This window comes from Ptychodera flava, unplaced genomic scaffold (assembly GCF_041260155.1).
Source record: "Ptychodera flava strain L36383 unplaced genomic scaffold, AS_Pfla_20210202 Scaffold_34__1_contigs__length_2629520_pilon, whole genome shotgun sequence".
NCBI lineage: Eukaryota > Metazoa > Hemichordata > Enteropneusta > Ptychoderidae > Ptychodera > Ptychodera flava.
The window spans coordinates 844,811-862,228 of record NW_027248356.1 but is presented as its reverse complement, the minus strand read 5'-3'; the positions used below and the strand labels follow the sequence as shown (position 1 = coordinate 862,228).

General features: G+C 37.2%; 2 long non-coding RNA genes across 4 annotated transcripts in view; one reads left to right on the top strand and one right to left on the bottom strand.

Annotated features, from left to right (window-relative positions):
• LOC139127632 (uncharacterized) overlaps window positions 1-17,418 on the bottom strand; it is a 237,155-nt gene that overhangs the window by 177,286 nt on the left and 42,451 nt on the right. The gene's annotated exons all lie outside the window — the stretch shown is intronic.
• Window positions 9,269-11,134, top strand: LOC139127662 (uncharacterized). Its single transcript, XR_011551071.1, has 2 exons — window positions 9,269-10,072; window positions 10,480-11,134. It is a non-coding gene; the product is annotated as an uncharacterized lncRNA (long non-coding RNA).

Here is a 17,418-nt window from a genome sequence, read left to right as displayed (position 1 = left end):
TATCGTAATGTTTCACCTTTGATCAGACCTTTGAATGCTGCTGTCCGATGGCATGAGTTTGTTTGTAGGAACTGAAATGTATCTGTTGATTTTATGTGTGTCTTGTTGTCGAGAATGTTCTTTTTGTTGTATCGACGACCTTTGTAGATAGTCAGGTCTAAATATAGGATTTTTTGAGAGGAGCTTTCAAACAAAATTTGAAAGTAAGATGCATTTTGTTGATGTTTGATAGAAATTTATTGAGTTCGTGTTGTGTTCCGATGAAAATCAGAAAAACATCGTCCGTGAACCTCAACCTGGTCGGTATTTTTGTTTTGTGTTTCTGTATTATTCTCATTTCTGTCTCGTGAAATGTAATATCTGCTATTTCCGGAGACGAGAGAGACCATATAGAGCACCCCATATTGGCCGGTAGAACTCATCGTTGAATTCAAATGTGTTGTTTTTTAAGATTATTTCTAGCAGAGCTATCATGTATTTCGTTGGTAGATTACGGGTAGTACGTCACGCCACGGTTAAGCAACATTTTATATAAAACAGCAAAACATTATATACACTTATATTATACACAATTTCATACACAAAACGCAAACAATCCAAATATGAACCATGTGTGGAGTTGCTTTCCCTTTACTACCTAACCTCGGAAATTGTAAAATTAAGCAACACGTTCTGCGGACGAAGAATGTGAAAGTGATTATTTTTAATACATGTATAAATATGCATATTATAGGACTTATGATCACTTGCCTATAATTTAGATATGGTACGTGGATTCCTAAACCACTAAAGCATAGTGGTAGACACAGACATCACTAGTCTAGGTTTAATATTTAAGGTTCCAAGACAAGAAATGTGACCTTTTTAATCTCACAATTCTCTAACAGTTAATAAACTCAGAACCCCCGTAAAGTATACATTTTCTGAAAGCCTACATATATGGGAACATTTTGGTAACCACAATGTCACCATTGTTTACATAACTATCACGTGACAAGATAATTTGCATAACCTTTCAAAGTTGGTTGTTAGCACATTTGACTCTATAAAAAACCGCTGAGAAACCTTTTGTAGCAATTTTTTGGGGGTCAAACCATATTTTTGAGCCGACTACTATGCCAGGACACAGACCCTTGAGGGTCTATGGCTCAGAGAAGTGTTTTAGCATTCAGAGCAAAACAAGGTCGATCGACACTCTTTAGCAACAGTAAAATTGCGCACATGCACATGTCACTGACATGAAACCTAGCTTTAATTAATGTTTTACGGCTTGGAATAGACTTGGTTCAAGTTTGTGAATGTAAAAAAAATAAAATAATTAGGGACAAAGCCCTATGGGGCTTGTCCCCTATTGTATTTATTCAGGATCACTTCTTCTTCTTCTTCTTCTCTTCTTCTTCTTTCTTCTCTCTTCTTCTTCTTCATCTTCTGCTTCTTCTTCATGAAGTAGGAGGTGTTTGTTGTTGCTCCGTATTTACTCGTAGTTTTTGCTTTGCCGGACCGTTTTTTCTGCAATATTGTCATCGTTTTGGATTGGGTTTGTTTCCTAGACTCTCCTCTCTGTGACATTGACTATTTTCTTCAAGAGACCCACTCCCTACCCATGACGAAGATGTCTGGAGGTTTGTTTGGCGAGGTCGTGCCGAATTTTCTCACCTAACTTCAAACAGTGTAGGTATTGCGATATTTTTTTCTCCGGGGATATAAGTAGACATTGTGAAATCTTGCTCGGTTATTCCAGGTAGACTTCTCTATGTTAAGGCTATTATTAATGACACTACTTATAATTTTATTAATGTTTATGCTTCGGTTGATCACAATGAACGGCTTGTTAATTTTCGAAAGCTTGAATGGCTACTGAATGAACTGCGTAGTGAAGAAATTATTTTTCTCGGTGGTGATTTAATTGCACTACAAACGCGAGTAAAGATAGACGTCACGGAAATGAGCCTGATCAAAAGACTGCCGATTTTCTATCGAACACAATAAACCGCTTCAAACTGTGCGACGCCTGGAGACGTTTCCATGGTGACGATTGTGTGAATTATACTTGGAAAAGACAGAATAGTGCAGCAAGGCTTGATCGCTTTTATATTTCGAACAGTTTTAGTAGCAAAATCCAGTTTGTTTCTATTGAGCATGGCTTTAAATCTGATCATGATCTTGTCAGACTTGGCCTTTCCCAAGGCAGTGTTAAACCGCGCAGTGCGGACTGGTGTTTAAATACTGAGGTGTTATCTGATGATGAATACTGTAAAATTATTGTCGACTTTTAGTCAAGCTGGAGATCTCATAAAGACTCGTAGAGTTCGCTCCAAATGTGGTGGGATGTCGGCAAACTAAAAATCAAGCAATTGACTCAGCTTTATTCTCCAGATAGAAAAAAGAGGAAACAAAATTTGAAATGTGATATTGAGCACGAATTACGTAATCTGGAATGTTCTCAAAGAGAAGGTAATGTTACAGTTGACATCGTTGAAAAAGAAATCTTTTGGACAGAATTGTGAAATCACAGGTGCAAGGTGCTGTAGTGAGGTCAAAGTTTAAACTTTTCAATGAAAGTGACAGCTCTACTTCGTTCTTTTATGATCTTGAACGGTATAAAGGAACAAAAAAATTATGACACATCTGCGCTTGCCAAACGGCGATATCACAGAGAATCCATCTCAAATTCGTCAGACTGCTGCTAATTTCTTTTCTAGCCTTTATTCCCCGGATGATGTTTCAGTTGAAGCGCAGGATTTGATCTTAAAAGACTTACCCACCATCAGCAATGAAAATAAGCAGAATTTAGAGTTGCCTATTACTTTTGAGGAATTTTCAAATTCACTTCAATTGCTCGGTAAAAATGCTTCTCCATAAATAAATATCCATTTGATAAAATTCGGTCGGTAGACCAAATTTTATCAAAAATTATGGTCTTTCATTGGCAAAGATTATTGGATGTTTTCACTGCTGCTATTCAAGATGGTATTCTCCCCCTGTCTTGTAGAAGAGCAATTTTGACTTTGATTCCCAAAAAAGGTGACAATAGCCTGATTAAAAATTGGCGCCCTCGATTCTGTGCTCGGATTACAAAATTTTTACCAAAGCGTTATCTTTACGTCTTCGCAATGTTTTGCATGAGATCATTGGCATTGACCAAAGCTATTGTGTCCCTGGAAGGCATATTTCTGATAACATTAATCTCATCCGAGATGTTGTTCACTACTCTAATGAACGTAATTTGCCCCTGGCCATTTTATCATTGGACCAGGAGAAGGCTTTTGATCGTGTCCAGCACGGTTTCTTGTTCAAAACACTCGTGCTTTTGGGTTTGGTCCTAATTTTATTAATTATATCAAGCTTTTGTACTCTCGCGCTGAAAGCCTTTTGAAACTGAACAACTGTCTTTCTTCTCCAATTTCTTTTGATCGTGGAATTCGACAAGGTTGTTCATTGTCCGGACAACTTTATTACATTTGTATCGAGCCTCTGCTTCATAAAATCCGCACTCGGAGTAAAATGTGTGGTTTCGAGCTTCCAAACTCAAACGGAAAGGTTTGTCTTTTATCAGCTTATGCCGACGATATGAGTTTTCTTTTGACCCATAATGACGATTTTAAGAAATTACAGCATGGGCTTGAAATTTATGAGAGGGCTTCAAACGCACGGATTAATTACTTAAAATCAGAAGGCTTGTGGTGTGGTCAATAGAAACAGCGCTGTGACACGCCCTTAAATATCAAGTGTGTTTTCGAGTGGTTAAAGGTTCTAGGTGCTTATATTGGTAATGAGGCCTCTTATGCTGATAAAAACTGGGAAGGTATGATGGAGATGATTGATGTTAAACTTAATGTTTGGAAGCAGTTTTCTACCGCCTTATCTTATCAGGGCCGTGTTTTGGTCATCAATCAGCTGGCCGCTACTAAAATTTTGCATCGCTTAGCAGTTTCATCCCCACCAAAAGATCTCATTGATGCTGTCCAACGTAAATTTGATAATTTTATGTGGCAGGGACGTCACTGGGTTGCAAGGGAAACAGTGTATTTACCAATCAAAAAGGGGGTCAGGGACTTATTCATCTCGAGTCCCGTTTGAAAGCTTTTAGATTACAGTACCTACAACGTTATTTATACGATGATACTAAGCATCCTTGTTATTATTTTACTGATTACTATCTTGGTAAAATTGGCTCGCTGCAGTATGATAAGCAGTTATTCTGCATTTCTTTCAAAGACTTGAAAATTGATTGTTCTATCCCGAAATACTATCATGCTTTGTGGATGGCCATGAATTGTAAAACTGTAGTTGTTAGCGTGGAGGAAACCAAATACGATTGAAGGGATTCTTGATGAGCCTTGTTTCTGAATGATATTATTGTTAACCCCAATACTGGTCACCATTTCCAGTTGATCAATTTGCTAGAGGTGGTGTGACAAAAATTGTCGACCTTATCAACCTTGATGCTCGGCGGTGGAAAACGTCCCATGAACTTGAGCCTTTACTCACAGTCCGTTCTCACCGCATCATTGCTTCCAAAATTCGTTTTCAGTGATGTCCTTGGGAATTTCTTTGATACTCAAACGCCGCTTGATAATTATGCTTTGAATAATCCGTTGTATCAGTACACGCTTACTACTTCAGTTGAGGAAAAAACGTAAAACATGCCTGTATAAACTTGAAAAGGGCGCCATCTATAAATTCTTAATTGACAGTCTCCATGCAATTTCAGGAAGGCTCAGTAATATTTGGGCAGACTTGTTAAGTATTCCAGAAGGTTCAAAGCCCAACTATGGTATCATTTACAAAGCACCTGTGTTTAGAAAGAAGGGGACATTCAATGGCGCTTTCTTCATGGTGCCATTTCGACAGGTGTCTATTTGCATTCAGCAGGTTATGGAAACTGCCCCTTTTGTATTACAAATCTTGACAACAGCTTGCATATGTTTTTAGAGTGTGTCCAGTTAAACAATTTTCTTCACTTTATCCAAAAATTAGTTGGAAAAATCAGCGGTGTTGACACTGTTCCTCAAATCTGGTATATTTTTGGGCCCCTTTTAAAAGAGCGCAAAAAGATGCTATGCGTCTAGTTAATTTTGTTTTCATCGCAGCTAACAATCCAAATTACTCATTACAATAAGGTTCAAGAAAAAGCTGCTTGTGATGTACTTGATCAGTTTAGAATACGTGTTAAATATCGTCTAATGGTTGAATTTCAGTATTGTAAATTTTCCCGTAACTTAGCATATTTTGAATTGTTTTGGGCAAGGAATTCAGCTCTCTGTAGAGAGGAAGATGATGAGCTTCATTTTTGTATTTAGATGAAGCCCAGTCGCCTTTTTTTGGTCTGCTTCTGACACTCTTTTTACATGTACAGTTTAATTTAATTTTGTAAATTTGTACAGTTTGAATAAACGTTTCTTGAAAAGTCAAAAAAGTCTTCTTCTACCGTAAATTATTTGCAAAGATAGATCTCCAAAACCGTTGTGCGCAGCCTTTTCAAGCTTGCTGGGCTTATTAGGCATACTGCGTACTGCTGCACCTGACCATTCATATTTTGATTGGTCACATGACCTGGCTATTATTATTTTTTTAATTTCACCTAATTTGCATAATAATTGAAAAATCGAAAACTGTTAAGAAACGTTTTTAGACCATACTACCTAGATGATACATACCAAATTTCAAGAATTTTCACATGCCGTTTATAAGAAGAAGATTTTTAAAGTATTAATTTTTAGAATTTTCAATGACCTCTGACATCCCCATACCTCTGCAGCTAAGCTATACCAATGGCTTATTCTGGCCTATGTGAGAGTCCTGGGGGGGGGGGGGGGGGCTGGGGCTGGGGGCTAGTGACTACTGAACAATGACCAACAGGGGTTCAAACTGCAAATCAATATTTTGAGGATGAACTTGACCTATGACCCTAGCATGTTTTTATACCTCATTGATTATGCACATATCTAATTCCAGCCTTCATACAAGAGCTAGAGTTCTGATTTTTGGTACAGAGGGACATGTTTCAGTGTAAAGGTTTTTTAAAAAAATGTCATATGACGAGCACATCCTATACCTCATTGATTATGCACATATCTAATTCTGGGCAAGCCAATAGAGCTAGATGTCTGATTTTTGGTATATAGGGATAACTATTGAAAACAAATTTTTTGACAAAATGTCACATGAATCGATGACCTTTTACCTCAAATCTACATATTTGTCAATATCTAAGTAACCACAAGTGCTACACAGTTCATATTCGGTATAGTGGGACACCTTATGACAACATCCTGCATTTTCATTAATTATGCACATATGTAATGCTGGGCAAGCCAAAGAGCTAGAGGTATGATTTTTGGTATGGCGGCACAACTATTGGATACAATTTTTTTGACAAAATGATACGTGACCTCGATGACCTTTGACCTCAAATATACATATTTGTCAATATCTAAGTAACCACAAGTGCTACACCATTCATATTTGGTATGATGGGAGACCTTTTGACGCCACTACCTCTACCTCATTAATTATGAACATATCTGATTCTGGGCAAGCCAGTACAGCTAGAGGTCTGATTTTTGGTATATAGGCATAACTATGAGATAAAATTTTTTGACAAAATGTCATGTGACCTGGATGACCTTTGACCTCAAGTATACATATTTGACCATAACTCAGTAACCAGAAGTGCTACACAATTCATATTTTGTTTGATAGGAGACCTTATGACGCAACATCATGTCCTCATCAATATGCACAATCTAATTCTGGGCAAACCAATAGAGCTTGAGGTCTGATTTGTGATATAAAGGGATAACTATTGAATATAATTTTTTTGACAAAATGTCACGTGACCTCGATGACCTTTGACCTCAAATATACAATTTTGTAAATAAGTCAGTCGCCAAGAGTGCTATACCCTTCATATTGGGTAAGATTTTAGACCTTATGATGCCATATGCTGTACCTCATTTATCATGCACATAAGCTTAATCTAATTTTGAGCTAGCCTATAAACCTAGTGTTCTGATTTTTGGTTCACAGATGTAATGTTAGGAACGAAAGTTTTGTTGCAAAAAGATATGTAACTGAGGTGACCTTTGCCCTCTGTGATGACATTTCCCTTCTTTTACCACTTAAGATTGCTTTGGCCCCGGCATTGCTGCTTGCAGCTATATTTTGCTCACGTGTTCACACACGTGGGCATATGTCGCAGCGATGTCTGTCTGTCTGTCTGTCTGTCTGTCTGTCTGTCTGTCTGTCTGTCTGTCTGTTGGTCCGATATCTCAAAAACGGCTGATCAGATCAGAATCAAATCTGGTACATAGATTCAGTTAGCAAATGGCAAGAACTGATTAGTTTTTGGTGGGTGTGGCTTGCATAATTAAGCCTCATTTGCATAAATATGTATTTTATTAAAACTTGTTATAACTTACAAATGAATGGTCTGAGTGAAGTGAACGTTTGTAGGCTGTTGCAACAGTGCAATGACATTACCTGTTCAATCAATGTACGATATGGATACATAATTAGGTAAATGGGCATAACTGAAATTAATTTGATGGGGGTTTTGTTGTCAGTGAAATAAAAAAAGGCATTACCAAACCTTCTGTTGAGGGCGCTTTACAACGGCATCTTCAATAGGTATGTATTGACAGAATTAATTGATTAAATTTGTTCAAACGCTTGACACATTCACAGTTATGTAGATGTGTTTTGTTTTGTTTTTTAACTTTGTTGTAATGAATTTATCTTTTTCAAAAAAGTATGTATTGACAGCGGCATGTCTGATACATTTTACCCACAAACCCTAGCGGCATAAAGCCAGTCTTACTGCACTTTCGTCTCCCCGCCATCGTTGCGTAAATCAAGTTATACCGTCGATACCGTCGTATCATAACGAGTACATAGTTCTTCGCTTGTCTCCTGCTGTGAGTACGCTTATCCGGCTTTTTGCTGTACAAATTCTGAAGCGTGATTTTGATGGACTGTCGCTGTGGTGTCGGTAAGTAATTCAAAGTAATTTGTGTGTGATGTGTTGATTCTATGTCGTGATTTGATGTATGCACCTTTGTTCGATACCACGATTTGACTTGGACGCTTTGAGTTTACGGTTGAGAAAGTGAATAGTACGGTACATGCATCAAAAGAATTGAGAAGGAGCGCGACTGTGACTCGATCGCGACTGGGAGCTGTAGTTCCGAACTTGACTTTTTCATGGCATAGATTTGTACGGTCGGCTCTTGCCCTGCGTACCCTGCTGTGTGTTTCGGGTGTTACACGGCCCCCGCCACTATCATCTACATCATCACATCTTTCATCTAGTCTAATGAGGTCTTCCAAATCCTTTGTATTCATTTAGACCCATATTTTTTGAGCAACGGCTTTTGAGATTTTCTGGCGCACGTTTGTTGGCTCATTATAAAGTGAGTCTTGGTTGGGGTCGACTGTTCAGAGATGACAGCTGTAGTTGCTTCATTGTAAGAAGGCAGACAAGGCCCTCTGTCACAAACCTTAAAAGTCTGTAGCATGATTGAAAGAATCCATTACTTTACGCTTCACTGTTCTGTGATTAAATGTTTTCTTGGCGTGCGCCAATGTCAGCTACGCTGGCTCCTCTGTAGAATTCATCCATTAGATGTGGTGGGGCCGTGTAACACCTGAAACACACAGCACGGTACGCAGAGCTAGCTAGGTCGGGTAGATTTCTGTGTACGCTGCACTGTCTCCAAAACCCACGTGGGTCCGGCCCGACAGCGTATCCCTTAGCGTACACGAGAGGTCCTGCACGAAGAATAACAACTTGACTGGTGTCAATGTTATTATTATTTCATAAAAATAGTCCACGTAAAGATTGTTTTGTGACAATCGACGAGAGTCATAGGCTGGATAGGCTAATTTTGTCGTGGCACCTAATTTTGTCGTGGCAAAGCCATAGATTAGGGTTAGGGATTTTAGATTGGGCAATAGTTTTCGTTCTCGTAGATGTCGCGGGGACATGGATATTCTAGGTACACTGGTAGCAATGATGAATAGTTACTATTATTGTTTGTGTATAGGGTCTGTTGTGGTGCTCCGAAAGGGTTTCAGGTAATATTTTCATGATATCGTCATAATAATATGTCTGATCATTTACATACTTTTTTAGTTTCCTATAATGTGGGACAAGCTACTGAATTTCGATGGTTGGTACTCAGTGGCAAAGACTTTGCTTGGAAAATGCGTTACCATCAAAAGCGAATAAGAATGTAAAATGCCCCCAAAAATCTTGCAGACCCCCCCCCCCAGGATATCAAATGGTCCACCCCATAGGTGGGAAGGCTTGTATAATGAAAAAATGACATTTATTCATCATATTCATAACTTCCAGACAAATATTGCTTGGAAGATCCTGTGAGTAGGCCACCACTGTAATTGTTGATAGATCAATAAAGCCTGTCGGCTGGTAGGAACTGATCAATTAGTGTGTGTGTGTAGTGTGGAGATTTCCTGACTTTCCATCCTGTAAATTTGACAATTTTCTAAAGTACAGCTTGTAAAAAATTACACAAGTTTAGTAATATGCAGATTAATTTTAGTGCCCTTTCTTATCCAGCTTTGAGTGTTGAATGAATCATTATGAGGACAAAATGGTAATGTGATGAAATGTCACAGGACAAAGTGATGATAAACCATGAATTCATTTATTATTCATGAAAAGTATACTCTATGAGTGAACTAATGAGGTTTAAATGGGTCCTAAAAGATAAACTTAATTTGATGAGATTTACATCCGTGTGTTGCCCTTATATTTCATTAAAACAAAATGACATGTCATACACACATCAAAAACATTAAGATAGCTATTTGAAGAGATTGTTGGACATGGAAGATGTGTGACAAATGTTAAGAGAGCTTTCGATAATGTTGTATCACTGTTCTAGTAAATTATATGGCACTTCATGGAGTCAACAAAATTTATGACAGTGGTCATTTTAATCCTTGGTGTTATGTTTTTTTTCATTTGCAGAAGTGGTCTATTGATGATTACATCACCACAGGGCATTCATTAGGACATTCCAATTAAATCCACATATTTTTTTGTGTGAGTTCATTCACTTTTGCCACTCTTTGTTAGTCCATGCAGCTTTTCATTGTGTGTGCATTCAGGCATCTAGGTAGATATTTCAGACACGCCCAAACCGATTTCAATTTGTTCTTTGATACTATCAATGCCATCAGGCAGCCATTATGTTATATTTTGTGGCCATTCACAAAGATATGTCTGACATACCTGGACCAATGTCATGCAAACTTGCCTTTGTAGGAATGGTGTCGTGTCATCAATGATGAACTTGTTGGTCAATAATTTCCATGAAAAAAATGGAATAAGTTCTTTACATGTTGTAAAACATCAAATTCATCTTTTTTGCCATTTTTTTCACCGGTACAAATATGTATATTTAACAGGATGCAATGGATGTCTTACTTTGATTTTATTTTCTTTAACAGATTATACCAGGAGGCCATATACGTGGTGAAATTCACTCGCCCATAGGAGGCACAGCATAACTTGCCTACAGGAGGCGCAATAATAACTTGCCCATAGGAGGCGCAATAATAACTTGCCCATAGGAAGGGCGCAATAATAACTTGCCCATAGGAGGCGCAAACAATAGCTTGCCCAAGGGGTACAACACAATCACTTGCCTATAAGAGGCACAGTTGCCCATAGACGGTACAGACTGCCTGTAGAGGCGCGTTCAAGATCACAAATTGATAGTCAACAAGCATTGGTTACAACATTGCTGACAGTACTTTGAGCAAACACTGTTGTGGTTAATTTCGCATTTAGATCACAACTGATTTGACATTGATAATATTCAGTATTAACTTGCAGAAGAAAAAATATAAGGCAGTAAAATTTTGTCTTTGTCTTCCTCAGTGTACATTGTGAAATTATACCGTGAATATTTAACAGCACACAAGTTAGTGCTCTATCATTTACTTCCTGATAGGAAACAAGAGTATTGTTTACAGGCAGATTATTTGCAATCAAATAGAATTACTTCAGCGTACTGAATATATAAGGAAGACTGACATTTCTCTACAATTTCTGAAATTGGCATTCATTTACTTCATAATAAACAAGAACAGTCATACCACATTCTATCATTGTCTACTTATAACTGACAACCCTTTTAACTGCTTTTTTTCTGTCTAGGTCCAGCTTCCCCAATAAAGTTGGACCTAAATTTTGTAGTGAAAGGGTTCAACGTCTAAACTGCACAATATTGACAAGCAATAACACATTCATAGTCTACAATCTCAACAAACACAATCATTCTTTCATCAATACTTCAACTTTTAAGGTTTCACTTTTCATAACATCAGAAGAAATCAAGGAAGCAATAAGCAACATCAGTCAAATTATTAATTTTTCTTCCTATACAAGTGCTTGAATTGACTGTAAGAACTTATTATAATATTAAGCACACCCATAACACAACGTTACTATAAAACTACAATGAGAGTAAAAAACTGAGCATAAAAGCAAAAAATGAAAGAAGTAAATTGTACATGCAACGAAAAAGACAGTTGCAGACTCCTCACAGATGTTACACAAAGGTCAATGTCGAAGGTGATGGTAATTGCTTGTTCCGTGCTATAAGTCTAGACTCTATGGGACACAAGATCATCATCATGCAATAAGAGTACATACTGTTGACTATGTAATTGAACATTGGGACAGATATGAGGATCCAATTAAAGGTGAATATGAAACATGGCATATTGTCTCTCAAGATGACTATAGGCAGTATATGTCCAGATCTGAACCAGGTAATGCAACTTATGAGGGGACATTGAAATAAATGCTGCAGCGCTTGCATATAACATTAATATTGCAGTTCATCTTGACACTTTAAGTGAACCATTAGAGACTGTTGGTAATTCTTCTGTAAGTATACATCTTTTGTATCATGCAATCCGTGTTGAAGGAGAAATTGATAGTGGTCACTATGACTTTCTGCAAAGCACAGAGCAAAATTTGTCACAAGCAATAAATGTAAACAGTTTTGGACCAGTACAAACAGAGAAATCTTCTATGGCGCAAAATGAACATTGTGTAAATTATAGAGAAATAGAGAAACAGAGAGACATGATTGCCAAGAGAGAAAAGAGAGAACAAATAGAGTTTAGGCAAAGCGAAAAGCAAAGAGATTTAACAGCCAAGCAAAATAAACGAGCTGATCCAGCATACAGGCAAACTGAAAGGCAAAGAGATGTCAATGCTAAGAAAATTATAAGAACTGATGAGCTGTACAGACAAACTGAAAGGCAAAGAGATGTCAATGCCAAGAAAATTATGAGAACTGATGAGCTGTACAGACAAACTGAAAGGCAAAGAGATGTCAATGCTAAGAAAATTATGAGAACTGATGAGCTGTACAGACAAACTGAAAGGCAAAGAGATGTCAATGCTAAGAAAATTATGAGAACTGATGAGCTGTACAGACAAACTGAAAGGCAAAGAGATGTCAATGCTAAGAAAATTATGAGAACTGATGAGCTGTACAGACAAACTGAAAGGCAAAGAGATGTCAATGCTAAGAAAATTATGAGAACTGATGAGCTGTACAGACAAACTGAAAGGCAAAGAGATGTCAATGCTAAGAAAATTATGAGAACTGATGAGCTGTACAGACAAACTGAAAGGCAAAGAGATGTCAATGCTAAGAAAATTATGAGAACTGATGAGCTGTACAGACAAACTGAAAGGCAAAGAGATGTCAATGCTAAGAAAATTATGAGAACTGATGAGCTGTACAGACAAACTGAAAGGCAAAGAGATGTCAATGCTAAGAAAATTATGAGAACTGATGAGCTGTACAGACAAACTGAAAGGCAAAGAGATGTCAATGCTAAGAAAATTATGAGAACTGATGAGCTGTACAGACAAACTGAAAGGCAAAGAGATGTCAATGCTAAGAAAACTATGAGAGCTGATGATGTGTATAAACAAACTGAAAGGCAAAGAGATGTCAATGCTAAGAAAACTATGAGAGCTGATGAACTGTACAGACAAACTGAAAGGCAAAGAGATGTCAATGCTAAGAAAACTATGAGAGCTGATGATGTGTATAAACAAACTGAAAACAAGAGAAACAGGACATCAATGAATTGAGAAGGTCTGATGATGAGTACAGACAAACTGAAAGGGAAAGAAATGCTAATGCTAAAAAGACAAAGAGAACTGACCAGGTCTTCAGGGAAAGCGAAAAGATCAGAGATGCCAATATTAAAAGTATTAAAAGAACTGATAAATCATATAGAGAGAGAGAGCAAATGAGAGATAGATTAACAAACTAAACAACAGAAGATGTAGTGCTGCCAAATCTATTGAAGAGCTGATACAAATTTTTCACGGTGCAGTTCAGAATGGCCCAAATTTTGTATGTGTGTGCTGCCAACAGCTGTGGTACAGAGAAAGTGTTTTGAACTACAATAATGTTAAAGAAAAGTTAAACACCTTTGCATCATCTCAGGCTACAGATAATGATATGGCACCATTATGTAAAACTTGCTATTCATATTTAAAAGAGTCAAAGTTGCCTCCTTGTTCTGTGGCCAATAACATGTCATTTCCATTAATTCCCCCCGAGTTACAGTTACATCCACTAGAAGAAAGACTTGTTGCCTTACGCATTCCATTCATGCAAATAAGAGAATTGCCAAGAGGTAGACAAGTTAGTCTCAGAGGTAACATAGTCAATGTTATAGCTGATGTATCAACTACTGTCTCTACATTACCTAGAACTTTAAATGAATCGCAGACAATACCTGTCAAATTTAAAAGAAAGATTAGCTATAGTCATGCCTATCAGGTAGAGAATGTCAGACCAGTGAAAGTCTTACAAGCAGCTAATTGGTTAGTTAAAAATAGCCCCTTATATAAAGCAGAACTGATTACAATATCTACAGATTGGGTTGTTTGCAGAAAGGATGAAAACCACAATTGGCAGGAATTTTGTGAGGAAAATGATGATCATGATTATTCTCACATGTCTGACAAACAAACATGTAAACAAGATGACAGTAATGATCATGATGATCATGATGATGATGATAATTGGACTGAAGAAATAAAATCGGAAGATCATCCTGCTGGCACACTGGATACAATGCTGTCACCTTTATATGATCAACACACAGACTCTGATGGCGCAGTTTGTTATGCACCAGGCGAGAACAATAAACCACTAGGAATATTTCAAGACAAATATTCTGAGGAGCTCTCATTTCCAACAATATATTGTGGTCAACCCAGACAAAAGAAACGCATAGTCCCTGTATTATATAGTACATTGTGTAAATGGGAACTTCGACACAAAGATAGGAGAGTTGCAAAGTCGATGCCTAACATTTTCTTTAAACTAAAAAAATTACAAATCAAGCAGATTAAAGACAAGGCAACATTATGTTTGCGAAAATGTAATCTGAAGGGCCGCAAATTAACAGCTGGTGAGCTTCAATCACCACAAAATGTTGATAAAATTGTTCGACTTGATGAGGGATTCAGAGTGTTGAAGACACTTAGAGGTTCACCACCATACTGGGAGAGTGCAAAGAAAGATATATTTGCCATGATACGTCAACTTGGTATTCCAACATTTTTCATGTCATTTTCATCAGCAGAATCTAAATGGATACATCTATTGAAAATTCTTGGAAGGACAGTTCACAACAAGGAATACACAGATGACGATGTATTGAACATGTCTTGGAATACAAAATCTGATTTGATAAAATCTGACCCTGTTACGTGTGCTCGACACTTTGACTATTCATTTCAACGATTTATGCATGATTTCCTAATGAGCTCACATCATCCAATTGGTGAAATACACGATTACTTTTACAGAGTGGAATTCCAACAAAGAGGATCACCACATATACACATGCTTGTATGGATTAAAGATGCACCACAATATGGTGAAATAGTGATGATGACATCACACAATTCATAGATCAGTATATTACATGTTCAAATGATACCAGTAATGAATCCTTCGCTGAATTGATAAATTATCAAATGCACAGACATGCAAAAACCTGTAAGAAAAAAGGCCAATGTGTTTGCAGATTTGGATTTCCTGTGCCACCTATGCCAAGAACAATGATATTGCAGCCATTGCCAATGGATACTGATGAAAGCACAGAACAGATCCTTCAAAAGCACTATGAAATATCAAGACTGCTGTTACTGATTTACAATTTGGAGAAACTCTTTCTTTTTCTGAATTCTTAAATAAACTACAACTTGATGAACAAACCTATATTAATGCAATACAGTCATCTCTAACATCAGACAAAATATTCCTCAAGAGGTCACCAAATGAAATAAGAATTAACAGCTACAATGAAACCCTACTCAAAGCTTGGAGAGCAAACATGGACATTCAATTCATTCTTGATCCATATGCATGTGCCATGTACATCGCATCTTACATTAGTAAAGCTCAACGTGGAATGAGTAATTTGCTCAGTAGGGCTGTGGAAGAAGCAAGGGAAGGATGTCATGATATCAGAGAAAGTGTCAGGCATATAGGAAACAAATTCCTTAATCATGTTGAAGTTAGTGCTCAAGAAGCTGTTTACCTTGTTATGCAAATGAGACTAAGAAGAGCTTCACGCGGCTTCACATTTATTAACACATCACCCCCTGATGATAGAGTTATCCTATTGAAACCTCTTGATGACATACAAAACATGCGTCCAAATGCTACTGACATAGAAAGTGATAGCATCTTGAAAAAATATGAGAGGCGCCCAAAAGCCTTGAGAAATTGTGCTTGGCAGACTTGGCAGCATGGTACAGTTTTCAAAAGTTAAAAGATAACCCGCAAGATCATTATCAAGATAATGATGACTTCTACAAAACTGATGAAGAGGATGATGATGATGAAAACAACACAATATATCAGATACGTGGCCTTGTGTATAAAAAACGCACCAAAAGTAAAGTTATCAGATATGTTCGTTTCCATAGGGAAAAAGACAAAGAAAATCATTACAGAGAGTTAATAATGTTGTTTTATCCTTGGCGAAATGAAAATGAACTCCTTGCAGGGTGCAAAACATACTATGATCGTTACATGCAAGTGAAATTTGAAGTAGATTCTAAAGAAAAGGAGTACAATAAAAATGCTCAGGAATTAGATCAAGCTATTGAAGCAGTACAAAACACAGCCATTGATATGTTTGATAATGTTGCTCCAAATACACAACATCAGGAACATCAAGACATTTTAGAAGGATCAAGGCCAAGTGACACATTGAGTATGTTTGCACCATGTGATGAGAGTCATTCTAAATATGACATTGGACAGGACATTGGCATCAGTACAAATAATCCCATTATTGAAGATCTTCAACAACCACGAATGGCTGATAATGAATTATATCCACTTTTACAGAAACTCAACAAGAAACAAAAAGAAATATTCTATCACATAGTACATTGGATGAAAACAAGGACAGAGCCGTTAAATATTTTGTAACAGGTGGCGCTGGTGTAGGGAAATCTCTTGTTCTCAAATCATTGTATCAAGTACTTTTAAAATATCTTTCAAATCTTCCTGGTGAAAATCCTGACAACATACACTTATTACTAGTTGCACCTACTGGAAAAGCTGCTTACAACATTAAGGGTACTACAATTCATTCAGCTTTTCAAATTCCTGCATCCCAAGGTTTTCATTATAGACCACTGACATCAGAAAGACTTAATACTCTACAAGCAAAATACAGGAACTTAAAAGTCATATTCATAGATGAAATCTCCATGGTTGGTAATGGTATGTTAAATTATATCAATCTCAGACTACAACAGATAATGGCCAACAATAAAATCTTCGGTGGTGTCAGCGTTGTTAGCTTTGGCGACTTATATCAATTAAAACCTGTCTTTGATGGTTGGATATTTAACGACCTTCAACATGATTATGGGCCATTGGCTGTCAACATCTGGAAAGACCTGTTCAAAATGTTTGAATTAACAGATATTATGAGGCAAAAGGATGACCAGAATTTTGCTAAATTACTCAACCGTATACGTGAGGGAAAGCATACATCTCATGACATAAAAGTTCTGCAAACTCGAATAGTCAGTGTTGATAAAAAAACTTCATCTATTGATGAGTCGACAGTACATCTTTATTGCGAGAACAGACTTGTTGATGACCACAATGCAATAGCATATGACAGACTTACAGGAATAAAAACATGTATACCTGCTACTGATACAGTCATTGGCGATGTCTCTGAGATCATAAAACACAAAACATTAGGTATTGTTGTCATGCTTCCTGCTCAAAAAACAATGGGGTTAGTTTCTAAATTATCAATTGGAACAAATCAGCGTATTGAGCTTTGCATTAATCTGTCTGT